The following is a 13,175-nucleotide window of genomic DNA, read 5'->3' as shown; positions in this document are numbered from 1 at the left end:
CCTCCTTTCATTTTTTTATTATTTAATTATCCTTGATAAAGGTTGTTGCGTTTCTATGTGAAGCAAACTTGAAAACACTTCTTGCTGTTAAAATACAGATAACTTTCCCGACATCACTATTCTATACATAAGACATCATCCTTGTTCTGTGTGGAACACACAAAACATTTTACACCTTTTTCGTTCCGAAAAGGATGCCCTAGTGTCCCCGGGCTAGTACCCTACACAAAAAAAAAAAAAAAATTAGAATGGTTCAACGCTGCTGAACCAAATATGGAGTGAAAGGATTAGATTGCGGGTCACCGAGCGCTCTTCTTCTTCGTCGTCGTCTTCATCGTCTTCCTCTTCGTCTTCGTCGTCTTCTTTTTCTTTTCGTCTTCGTGGTCCTTGTCGTCGTCTTCTTTGTCGTCTTCTTCGGGGGGCACGAGGCGCGGACTACGCGACGAGCGGTTAGAGTTGGCGTAGTATTGCTTTCGCAATAAAACTCGCAAGCCAGGGGTAAGGCACGGCGGTCAACAATCAGGGGCTTCCTGTTGGCTACCCTACGTTTTGTATCATGGAAAAAGGGGCATATAAGAAAATGCGAAAGGGGCAAGTGCGGTCCTAAAGCCAGAAACACCTGCAGCAGTGTTCTGAGCACTGTGAGTACTGCCACGCGCAGCGCCCTCAACAGAACACAACATCCGCTTTTCCACGCCAAACAAATGGCATTAACGCAACGAACGATGTTCCACGGAGAAGAAGTGCTGTTATACTCATGCCACCATATTCATAAACAGACCTTGGCCTTCCCTTGCGAGGTCGTGCCTTTGCGGCCCCTTACCGAGTTTCAAAGACCAACCTTCCCTTTAACCGTTTCCTTTAGCCACCCTTTCGGCACCGGAAAGGAAGCGTTCGCGAAGGTAGCCCTTGGCCTACCTTTAGCAGCTCCTTACGCAAATTCAACATAGCGGCCGAGTATGACAACAGCTTTTCGGAATTCGCCGAGTTTGTGGAGTTATTGGACGAAATTGGTAACAACAGCGTGCCCCAACGCTCGAAGCCGGTGCGGCGAATGTTGAGGGATCGCCTGAACCCTATGGAGGTGTTTGATGATGACGAGGTCCTCGCGAGATACCGGTTTTCGAAGCCTGCCGTGCTGGAACTGCTGTCGATGCTGCCGCTGCACCGCTACCCTGACGGACGAGGCAGCCCCGTGCCACCACTGCTGCGACTGCTCATCGCCCTCCGTTTTTACGGTGCCGGGACCTTCCAAGTCGTCACCGGTGACCTTGTCAATGTATCCCAGCCGACGGTCTCCCGCGTGGTATCCAGAGTGTCCACCGTCATTGCAGCGACATTGTTCCCGGCACTAGGGGTGTCAGGCATTGCTTGAACCTAGTGATGGAGCGAAAGTTCTGAGTGCTGCAGGGTTAGCCTGCTTAACACCCGCTTTTCAATCCGCAATTTTTTTCATAATTTTTATTTAAATTGGGTGTTGTTGAAAGGGAGGAGCCTTATACTTTTGAGTGGACGCCACGGAATTGTGGACACCTACACCTAACCACGTCAAGGTCATGTTTTCATATTTTTTGTTGTATATTGTTCACTGTTTCATAAGCAAGGAAAGGCGCAGGACGTGTCGGACTTGAGAAAACGAAAATGGGAGTGGAAGCGGCGAGAATGATGTCCCGTAGTGGGGCTCCGGACCACCGCACGATAGAGGCTTCAGCCTCATCGCAGCCTAGTGATCAAAAGTGCCTCCTAGAATTTTTAATACTATCTTCAAGCTATTTCTGTTTTCGTAAATTTAAATATTCTGCAGTCCAAATAGTGTCATCAATTTTAAGATTTTTTTTTATTTCTGTAATAGGAACGATTAGGAGACCGTATCGAAAGCCTTCTAAAAATCTAAATGCAAACACTCCAACTGACCTTTGCCATCAATCACTAGAGCTAAATATCATGGTAAAATTCTATTCATTCAATAGTTTCTGGATGTCTTCTTCTCAAAAAGAATCTCTGAAAGAGTGGTGCCGTATTAATGCCGAATATAATACGTGTTAAAATATTTTACAGCATATCGGTTCAAAGGTGAGGTTCATTAACGAGCAAGAACAATACAATTTTGGTCGCGTGTACACTCCACTAGAACGGTGTGCAAGGCTTTGGAATACTCGGAGCAAACAGGTGAAAATCGCCTCAGTGTGCTAAATCATTTTTCATTGAATTTTGGCTGTCCTGATGTTAATTCCAACAGCAGAACAGTGGCTATGAGTAGAGGGGGATATTCGGCTAGTTTATGATGGTTGTGAGGCCAAAAACAGCGCCGCCTAAAAGAGAACGCCCATGACAAATAGGGAGACACCAAACGTCCAAGTGTAATACGTCATACGCTGCGTATGGCGTGTAAGTGTGTTTAGGTTCCCGTGAGCAGTGTAACTAGCGGCAACATTGCCCCACAGGCTGTCTGCTGATATTACACCTCTTAAAATACATTACCTTCAGCGTTGCAGTGAATTAAAACGATTAAAACGAATCAGCAGTGATTATATTGCAATTCCTGCATGTCTCACGTGACTTCAATACTTATTACACGTCACAGCCATCACTGGCGGTTAAAACCGAAACCGTATGAAACGGTAATACATGTTAAATTATTAAGCAGCATAAGGTGAATACCGTGCCGTGATACACGTATAATGATGTCTGCCGTATTATTTGCAAGTGAACATATGGAATACTCCTTTAACATGAGAGATAAGAATATGCAGTAGAGCCTTCCGAGTACACGTAGGTAATAGCATCCTATGTTAACTACACTTCACACAGCGAAAAAGAAAATAAAATCTACCATTGCAGAAAAAAATGGCTGGTACTCAATAATTAATGGGCAGGAGCCATTTATTGTTTCTGGAATGAACAAGTGCATATTTGAAACGGGAGTAATTTGTTAACTGAATTATTTCGAATATAAAACGATTCCCCTATAATAATCAATATATCTGCAGTTCATGCTACAGATAATCGTTTTTCATTTGTTTTCTACGACAGTCTTAACTAAGCGATTCGAATGAATGGACAAATGTTGCAACTAAGATTTCGTTTCGTGTCAGAAAAAATAAAACACCTCGCTTAAATATATCCATAAGAGTATCTTACAATATTCAACCGTTGCTTCGCAAATAAAATCGATGACGAAGAATACAGGACTCGTTCCATGGAGAAAAGATAACCCTTCAAAGGCGCATTAGCTGCAGAACCTTACGGTAATTTACCGGAAGCGCTTCTAAATAAAAACTCCTCTTTGTCATTTACACAAGACATTTATACTTGCTAAAGGCGAACTTTAGGATGAATACAAGCGGCACCCATAGGGTGCCACGTTCTAATCACGGAAGACTCCCTCAAGCCGAAAACGGAGCTCACAGAAGTCGCCATGTTAACGCCACCCTGAAGCCCCCCCCCCCCTTTAAGAACTATTGACATCTGTCAGTTCATTATGAAAGCAAACACACCACATTGCTCGTGATGCAAAACTATCCTTAGTACTGCTGATACTATCGATAGGTGAGTCAGTGCCGAAGAAAATTCGAGGTGATTATACCGGGGAGTGATCTGTGACTGCGGTCTGGCTGGCTTCCTGTGCTAACCAGCAACCAATCTTTTTCCCAGATTGTCCTGCTGCACGCTTCGCATCTTGCGCATCAACTGAGTCTTTGGTTGCGGGAACGCGCAACACTGTGGCTCGTGCATTCGGACTACCAGCGTCAGCATACGCAAGTGTCACCGCTGCTGCTCAGCGCCACCCCAAGCTCTTCCTGGCTGCTACATAAGCTGGCTCCCATCGGCGTCTCAAGTCATTTAGCGGGGAGCGATCTGTGACTGCGGTCTGTCTGGCTTCCTGTGCTAACCAGCAAAGAATGTTTTGCCCAGGTAAAAGGCATATGTTTGTACCCACTTTTCAGCACATACCAATTTTGGGCTGCTTGTCTCAGATCGGTCCTTGCGTTATGGCTCCAACTGTTGCTGTTGTCGCTAAGGAAGTAGATGAACTTAAATTGTCTTTTGAAGCAAAACTTCAAACACTCACTGATGCTCTTGTTACTGTGAAATCTTCCGTGGCCTTATGTGGTGGTGATGTCATCAAGGAACTTCAAAATGAGGTCGTTGAGTTGTAAAAATCTCTAGAATTAATGTGCGATGAGTTTGAAACCATAAAGTATCGGAAAGCCGATATTGCTGCCGAGAACAAGAGACTCTTGGAGAGCAATGAGGTCCTCGTGCGCAAGGTTGCACACCTGGAACAATATTCACGCCTGAACAACCTTGAAATCAGAGGTGTCCCGGTGACGCAGGGCGAGGATTGCATCAAGATCGTTGAGGCTCTCGGCAGTGAGATTGACTGCCCGTGAACTTAGAGGATCTATGTACAGTACACAGAGTTCCCACCCCTAACAAGAATGAAAAAAACAACAACATAATTGTTCGTTTCCTCTCGCGAAACAAGAAGACGGAATTCCTTGCCAAGGTTAGGAAAACTCAACCTACCCCGACGTGCCTGGGTTTCCTTGAAGCGTACGATGCTATCGTTTATGCCAGTGAGCAACTTTCCCCGGACAACAAATACTTTTTTTCAAAAGCGCTTAAGCTTAAGAACGAACAAAAAGTGGTCCTTCTTGTGCACATCAAACGGCTCTATTCTGGATAGGAAGGAGCAGATCGGCACGATCTATCGCATAATTAAGGTATACGATCTAAACATTTTCCGGGAATGAACATTCCTACCGCTGCTGACTTTCTACACTTTTTCAAACCATCATGGCTTCATTTTCACCGAAAGACGCTTCCTCGATCCTGTCCGAATTAAGCGGTCTATCTGCCATCCACATCAATGCCCGTAGTTTACGGAAGAATTACGATAGCATAACTGCTTTGCTTACTTCCATTCAACATCAATTTTCCATAATATCATTTTCTGAAACACTGCTATCTTCCCTTGATAAAGACTTGTGTGCTTTTCCTGGCTGTTCATGCGAATATCCAAACCGTGTCGATAGTGCCTATGGCGGCTCTGCTATCTACGTTTCAAAGCACATTTCCTACAAAAGACGCTTTGATTTGTGCTTGAATGTTCCCAAATGCGAATCTGTTTGGATAGAACTTGATTGTCCATCTACTGGTCACACAAAGAATATTATATGTGGCGCTATTTATAGATCCTATTCCAATATTGCGTCTGAATTCTGCCGAGCTTTTCACCAAGCGCTTCATAAACTATCCCTCGAAAATAATAATGTATTCGTGATTTTAACATTAATTTGCTTGCCATGACCAATCCTATCAGTATCGACTACATGATCTGTTTCTATAGTTATAGTTACACAAATTTAATTACACCCCTATAAGTGTACTGACCACAGCCCGCATTCCTTGATCACATTCTCTCCAATTTTCCCACCATTCCTCAAGTTGGCATGATAGAGTGTGATATCACTGATTGTTTTCCGGTAATTTTTTACGCACTATATTCTCATGGTTTACCCACAAGTCTACACAGAAATAAGTTTTCTATAGTGATGAATAGATTGAAACCATATCTAACACCGATCTTTCATTCATTTTGGGTATCTCGAATCCAGAAGTGGCTCTTCACGAGCTGTCGACTATAATCGTATCAGCAATTAATTGCTCGTCACTTCGTTCTTCCTCGCGAAAGTGTGACACCCCTCTTTCCCCATGGATAACTACTGCTCTATTAAACACACTGCGGACATGTATAAGAAAACAGAACGCAAGGCATTTAATCTTCGTCTTAAATTACGATACATCAGATATTCTAGTATACGTACTATCATCTCTTCTAAAAAACGCTAATCGAAGCTATTATGAAAACCAATTATCCAAGCAATCTAATAATTCTAAACGAAAATGGCAGCTGCTCGATGAAGATTTGAACATTTTAAAGTCACCCAATGTAGTTAAATCTATTTTCCACGATGGGGGTTCTTTTAACTAATCCTGAAAGCGAACACATTTTGTAAATATCTTTTAACTCACCTAACTATCCTTCCTCTTCGTCGTGCACACCTTTTCTTGACCGCTGCCCCCATTCCTTCTTTCTTATCCCCACTTGCCGAGAAGAAATTATATCCGTAATTAATAACCTAAAGACGACCTGTTCCGACATTGACAACATCCATGGAAAACACCTGAACCTTATCCGATCTATGCTCGCACCTGCTCTCAGCCACATCTTCAATCTTGTTTTTTTTAATTGGTTGTTATCCACGCCAGCTCAAGATAGCGAAAATAATTCCAGTGTTCAAAGAAGGGGATCCCGCTATGCCAAATAATTACCGACCATATGCCATTGTTCGTTTTTTTTTTTTTGACAAAAGTTTAGAAAAATTATTTGAAATAAGGCTGTCAGGATATATAGAAAAATACAACATATTGACTGATACTGAACGCATTTTTCGAGGCGGACTATCTACAGATACTGCTATAGCTTGTCTCATAGATTATATCAGGCTTGCTATCGATAAAGGAAAGTTTTCAAGCGCAATTTTCATTGATTTCCGCAAAGCATTTGATTCCATCGATCAGTCCATCTTGTTTCAGAAACTTGAGTCGTACGGCATTTCAGGACCTCCACTAATGCTTTTGAAGAGCTTTCTTCGGGACCGAGAGCCCATTGTATGCATAATCATGCATATTATAAAGCTCTCACTAACATTGCGGTTCCACAGGGTTTTAATTTAGGCCCTGTATTGTTTCTACACTGTATGAACGATTTACCATCGTGTGTGTTTTAGGCATTGTAATAGTATATTACACACAGATGACTCTACTATGATAACATCGGACCATGAAATTTACCAGCTCCATATCTAACCTTCAAAATGACATTAATTCTCTTGATCATCGGTGCCATATTAACCGTCTTACTGTGATTGTTAATAAGACTTGCTTTCAGATTTTCCATCCCCCTCAGAAGCCATTGCCGTCTCACCGCTGTTATACATCAGTTCCACTACCATCGCATCGCAAGACCGAATTTCGTTTCTAGGTGTTGTTATTGGTCCTCACCTAAATTCCATTATCATATAGCTGAAACTTGCAAGAAAATTTCATTTGTGATACGTGCACTAATCCAAGCCCGATCCTTTTTCCCAATCCACACGTTACCATCACTTTACTACGCTTTCGCCTACAGCCACATAAACTACGGCATTTCATCCTGGGGTAACGCCTATCATGTTCATCTTTGGCCATTAATAAAACTGCAAAAGCAAGCCATACGCATCATAGCCCCCTTCCCTCGAATGTCACCGTCGCACATTTTGTTCATGAATTTAATTGTTCATGAATAACTCCTCTCGGCTCTTTATCTTTATAATATCGATATTCTATTCTTTAAGATTCTTCACCATCAGTTCCCATTTAGCATTCTTCCTCCCGGCACGATCAAAAACAACAGCGTTACACGGTTCGCTCTACGTAATAATTTTCTACTACCTAAGGTCAGCGCTAACTACGGGAAAAAAGGCCTTCAATTTTCGTCCATATCATTTTTTAATTCGTTGAGTTTCGATTTAAGAAAACTAATACACTTTCTTGGTTCAAGTTGAAATTAAAAAAATTTCTTCGTAATTTGTGATTTCTTTATTTATCTTTTATGTCGCAGAATTCGTAAGTATTTTTGTACTTCTTTCTGTATTCTATTTTTGTACCTAAATCTGTCGGCAATGCACTCTTTATTATGTATTTCTTCATTGATTTTCAGTGTTGCTTCATGAAATTTCTTACAGTAATATTATTGCTTTATGTTGCCTATCGAAATCTATTACCATGGGAGGTCCCACCTGCGGTCTTGTACCGGACCTCTCGCTGTAAATTCTTGAACGTTGTTTTTTTATTCGAAAATAAACTTTCAACTTCAACCATCAAAAGTATATACTACTAATAGTACCACTGGCAGGACAATGCCAGGTAATGTACTGCGTTAAAACACTGGAGCATATATTTTGCAATGTTTACCTGCTTGTTCCAAGCAAGCGGTATACAGGTGGTGAAAATTATGATAGGGCACTCCCCTCTCCCGATCTCAGTGGCTTAGTTTAACTAGAACACGCCAAGCAGAAGCAAATTTCTTCGGATAACTCAAACACGATTGCCAGGGCTATTGCGCTCGGTGCATGGAGCCCAGAGAAGACTGGTGACAAATTGCACGCGCTGTTGCAACCACCATTTGGGGATGAACATTTACACTTACTGAACAATACCGTTGTTGCCAGGTGGGGCATCTAAAAGAACTGTGCTCATGTCGTACCTACATTTCTTGGGCCGACAAGGTTCGAAAACGGCTTCCAATATGGCATCGACATTAAATTCATAGAACTCCTGATGTGGGAGCTTTCGAGCACATGCACCTTGATAGAGTCAGAAGCGCAGGCACCAGCAGAAAATCGTCACGATAACGCACAGCCTTCCATATTTTTAATAATATAGCGTTAGCGTCGATCCCCAGGCGCGCGTCGCCGAAGCGAAGCAGAGCGGACATCGGGAGAGGGAATGAGCATACGCACCGGTCATGCTGCTGCTGAAGAGAGCGTTTTGTGCTTAGATGCACCGCATCACGCAAAACAAACCCTCGGAGCAAGCATTATGGCCGATCGAGCTGTGGAGATGCTTCTTTTATCTGCTGCCTATTTTTGCCTTCGGATTGGTGCAATCACGTAAACGTTCCCACCAGTTGGCCGATAGCGTCTCCAGACCGCTTCTTTTAGTTAAATACCCCTCGTTGTAAACATCGAATAATTCTTCATAAAATATTCACTTCAACCTTCTGAACTATATCCGCACCGCTAGCATAACGGCTATGGAGTAAGCATTTCACTTACTATCCCTTACTTCCCATCGTAAGTCCGTTCCTGTGTTTATTAAAAAAAAAGTGCCATGACCCCAGGCTGCGAAGCGATCTTCTGCTCCCTCCAGCATATGACTCCTCACGAATTGATCCTCCCCATAAGATCGGTGTTCTCTATTGTTGAAACAAAATTTTCAGCAGATCACTACATTCAGTATACACATCAGCATTTGGCTCGGTCTAAATCTCAGCGGCCATGCAAGCATTGTGAGATCAGGGTGTAGATTAGCCATGTGTTCAAGCACTGGAATATATCTAAAGTGGCTGCACAGCAATCACAGTTCTGCATAAAGAAAGTGATAAAATTTCAATTAAGAAAGGTGTTAGGCAAGGAGACACAATCTCACCAGTGCTATTTACAGCTTACTTAGAGAGTGTATTCAAAGGCATTGGATGGGAGTGATTCGGCACCGGGGCGATGGAAAATGTCTCAGTAATCTGCGATTCGCTGATGACATTGCGCTGTTAAGTCACTCAGGGGACCAACTGCAACTAATGATAAATGATCTAGACAGGAGAAGCAGAAAGGTAGGCCTAAATATTAATATGCCCACGACTAAGGAAATACTGAACGGCTGTCACGAAATCGGCGCACATTGTTATTAAGCCAGCGCGGCGCGAAGGAAGCACGCGCGGCGTCTGCGTCGAACGTTCCACCACATTCCAGAAACGCCTTTCTTCTTGCGAGGAGAGCGCGTGACCATGCACACATCGGCTTAACCCTCCTTCTCAGCACCCGGCAGCGACGTTGACTCAACCGGCCTGAAAATGCTCGTCTTCTCCAGAATTTTCGGTCTCGCTTGTTCACAATAGTGGGCCGCCAATGTCGCCGTTCGCTTCATATTACAGCAGAGGTACCCAAGCGTGTGGGGCTTAATATACACTACACTGAGCTGTTTTTCTTCGTTTTTTTTATTTATTTTTGTTTAGAGGTGGAAGACGCTGGGAAGACGAACGGACACGTTTATTTCGCGGTCGAAACAGCTATCCGGGGACAGGAGCCACGATGGCTCAAAAGAAGCGCGCTATAAGGCACCTGCAAGGAAGTTTGCTGTAATGATTGCCGCGCCATAACACATATATCCTAGCGAGAAGAGCAAATACTTTATCAGCACTTCCATAGGGTGTTCTCACGCCACCTGCATGCGTTTACAGGGATCAGATTTCACGCACTGCCGAACCCCTGCATGGCGTGCCTCAGATAACTGGGCTACATCGAGAGCGTCTGAGTAAGGACGTTGTCTGCCATACGTGTATCTATAATGTGGGAAAATATGGTCGGTCTTTTATAGCGAACCAAGCGGCTGACAGCATCATGTTTTAGGCGCGCTGTGGAACAATTGCTGCGCCGCCTAGGCAGCGCAGGTTCCCTATCGCATTTCACTGCTTACACGAAAACTGCATGGTCGAGCGCACGTAAGCGCTGCATTCGACATAAAAGAGCAAGAAAAATGTCCGGTCCAAATACTGCAGCCGTGTCTTCGCAGTTATGGGCCGCCAATGTCGCTGTTCGCTTAATACTATGGCAGAGGTCCCCATGCGTGGGGGGCTTAATATACTGCGCTGTTCGTTTCCCAGGCGCAAGACGCTGGGAACTGACTATCTTGGGAAACGAGACCACGCTGGATCAAAACAAGCGAACTACCGAAGTTTTTTTTTGTTTTTTTTTTCTCAAGAAAACTGCATTGTCGAGCGCTTAAGCACTGCATTCGACATGAATGAGCCAGAGCAATCAGTTTCTCATCGAGCAAGGAGTCTTTGCCTTACTGTAAAGCTCTGCCACAACCAGCAGAACGAAATACTGTTTGACACGGATAACCCACTTTGCACGTAGCACGCAACGTTAACGTTCAACCGGGGCTGATAACATACTAACACCGCGGCTGAAGCTACCTGGAAAAAACTTGCTGGTCTTCTGTCTCACGCCCGCGGAGGGGTCGCCTCCGTAATGCATGCAGTGGTGGCGCTGTACGCAGTAGGGATGTAAAACCCCTTCATCCTTCTTAACAGGATGCGGTCGGCCGACGGGGGAAAATGCTGCACTCGTGTGTCTGCAGTAGTGGGCCGCCAATGTCGCCGTTGCTTCGTACTACGGCAGAGGTACCCACACGTGTGGAGCTTAATATATACTTCACTGAGCTCGTCGTTTTTTTTTGTTTTTTTTTTAGAGGTGGAAGACGGTAGCAATACAAAGGAGCACGTTTATTTCACAGTCGAAATAGCTGCAGCTGTCTATCGGAGGACAGAAGTCCACTCCGGCTCAAGCGTGCTATCGCAGTTTGTTTTTCTTTTCATGAAAACGGCATGGTCAAGCACATGAGCCCTGGATTCGACATAAATGAGCATAAAAAGTGTCAGGTCGAAATACTGCACTGGTGTGTTTGATGTAGTGGGCCGCAAATGTCGCTTTTAGCTTCATATTACAGCTGAAAAACCCACGCGTGCGGGGACTTAATATACACTACACGGTGGTGTTCGTTGCGTATGCTTAGAGGTGCAAGACGCTGGTAAGACAAAGAAACACGTTTATTTCGCGGTCCAACTAGCTAAAGCTGTCTCGGGGTGAGGAGGCCACGCCGGCTCAAAACAAGCGCGCTATCCCATTTCATTTTTTTTTTTCACGAGAGCTGCATGATCGCGCGCTCATAACCACTGGATTCGATATAAATGAGCAAGAATTGTGTCGGTTCGAAAGAATTCACTCGTGCGATTGCTGTAGTGGGCCGCCAATGTCGCCGTTCACTTAATATTACGGCAGAGGTACCCACGCGTGTGGGGTCTAATATACACTAACTACACTGCGCTGTTCGTTTTCGTTTATTTAGAAGTGAAGACGTCAGGAAGACGAAGGAACACGCTTATTTCGCGGTCCAAATAGCTGGAGTTCTTTATTGGGGGACAAGAGTGTTATGTCGTGGGTTTCTTTTTCGGTTTCGAAACCAAAGTGTACTCGCCTCAGGGTGCTCTGAGTTAGTGGTGGCATACCTATTTAGACGCTGTGCACCGAATACACTGGTCTCTCAAACTCACTCCGTGGCTGCGTGCTTGTCACTGTTCGAGAGCCGCCGTCCCGGCGTGCCACAACGTGCTTCGGAGTGGTGTTCTTGGCGGCCACGCCAACACCACATTTTCGGCGCACAGCAGCTACATGGTTATCTTCTGCAAGGTTTCTACATATTAAACAACCGCGCTCCTCCATCTTTATAACTGATTTCAACGATCTCCTGAAAACTTCTCTTGTAGTCCTCTGGTAAGAACTAGGGTGTTCCGTAGACAGCAGTACGTATACGTGAAACAATACGGGGATGTAAAGAGGGGAGCAAAGCCTCCATGAATGCAGATTGGGAGCAGAGGAAGTGTACGCATACCAGGGAAACTTCCTAAGCACAGAGGTTCCTTCACAGTAATGTCCATGGTATCGCATAATGCATTCAAGCTGAGTGACGGCAATATTTGGAATGCCTCCAAATCAGTTCTTTTCCCAGACGGCCACTGATGTACGACGGACATCAGCCGGAGTTCCAGCGTACGTACGCGCGCGGATGGTCGAATCTGTTCGCCCTCGTACATCCGCCACTGGATTCGCTTTTACACACCTATGAAATAGTTTGTAGTCGTCGTGTTCGTCTGACCTGCGTATAAATGAGTAATGCCGTCGAACCTGCATTATATCATAACAGAGCGAATCGATGCGATAGATAGCTTTTCATTAAAAACTTTCTTTTTTTTACTTTCCGCATTTGTCATTATTGAATTCTTTCCTCTAACGTTTTTGGCGAAAAGTTCAATGACCATAAAACATTTTCTAATCGTTATGCTTCAGTGAAACTATAGATGAAACTTTAATCGTATGCTGAGTAGACGCAACAAGCAGCAAGCTCAAAAAAAAAAACGAAACCGAACTTACCCTAAAAAAAAGTTTAAATGAGCCAATAGGCATGGTTATGCATATGTTATAGTGCAGAACAACTGGACAAGAAGCAATTAAGAGAAAAAAAAATCAGTGCTTATCTTTTTTCTTGACCCGTCGTGCTGCGCTGTTCAGGCACGAATTTGACATACGGCCACCATCACACAGTTGGGCAGTGAGCTCTGGTGACTGCAACGCCTTGTACTTAAAACAAGCATACTGGCAGGATATGCAAGCCACAGGCTATAAAAAAAAAACGAGCTAAGCAAAAGTAAGATGAAAACAAAATTGTTATTTGCTGTGTTCTCACAGATATCCAAATGCTCCTCAGAACTTTACTGCATTATTGACAGC

This window comes from Amblyomma maculatum, chromosome 1 (assembly GCF_055883805.1).
Source record: "Amblyomma maculatum isolate TAMU_Amacu chromosome 1, ASM5588380v1, whole genome shotgun sequence".
Taxonomy (NCBI): Eukaryota; Metazoa; Arthropoda; class Arachnida; order Ixodida; family Ixodidae; genus Amblyomma; species Amblyomma maculatum.
The sequence above is the reverse complement of the archived record's forward strand: the minus strand, read 5'-3'. Positions refer to the sequence as shown.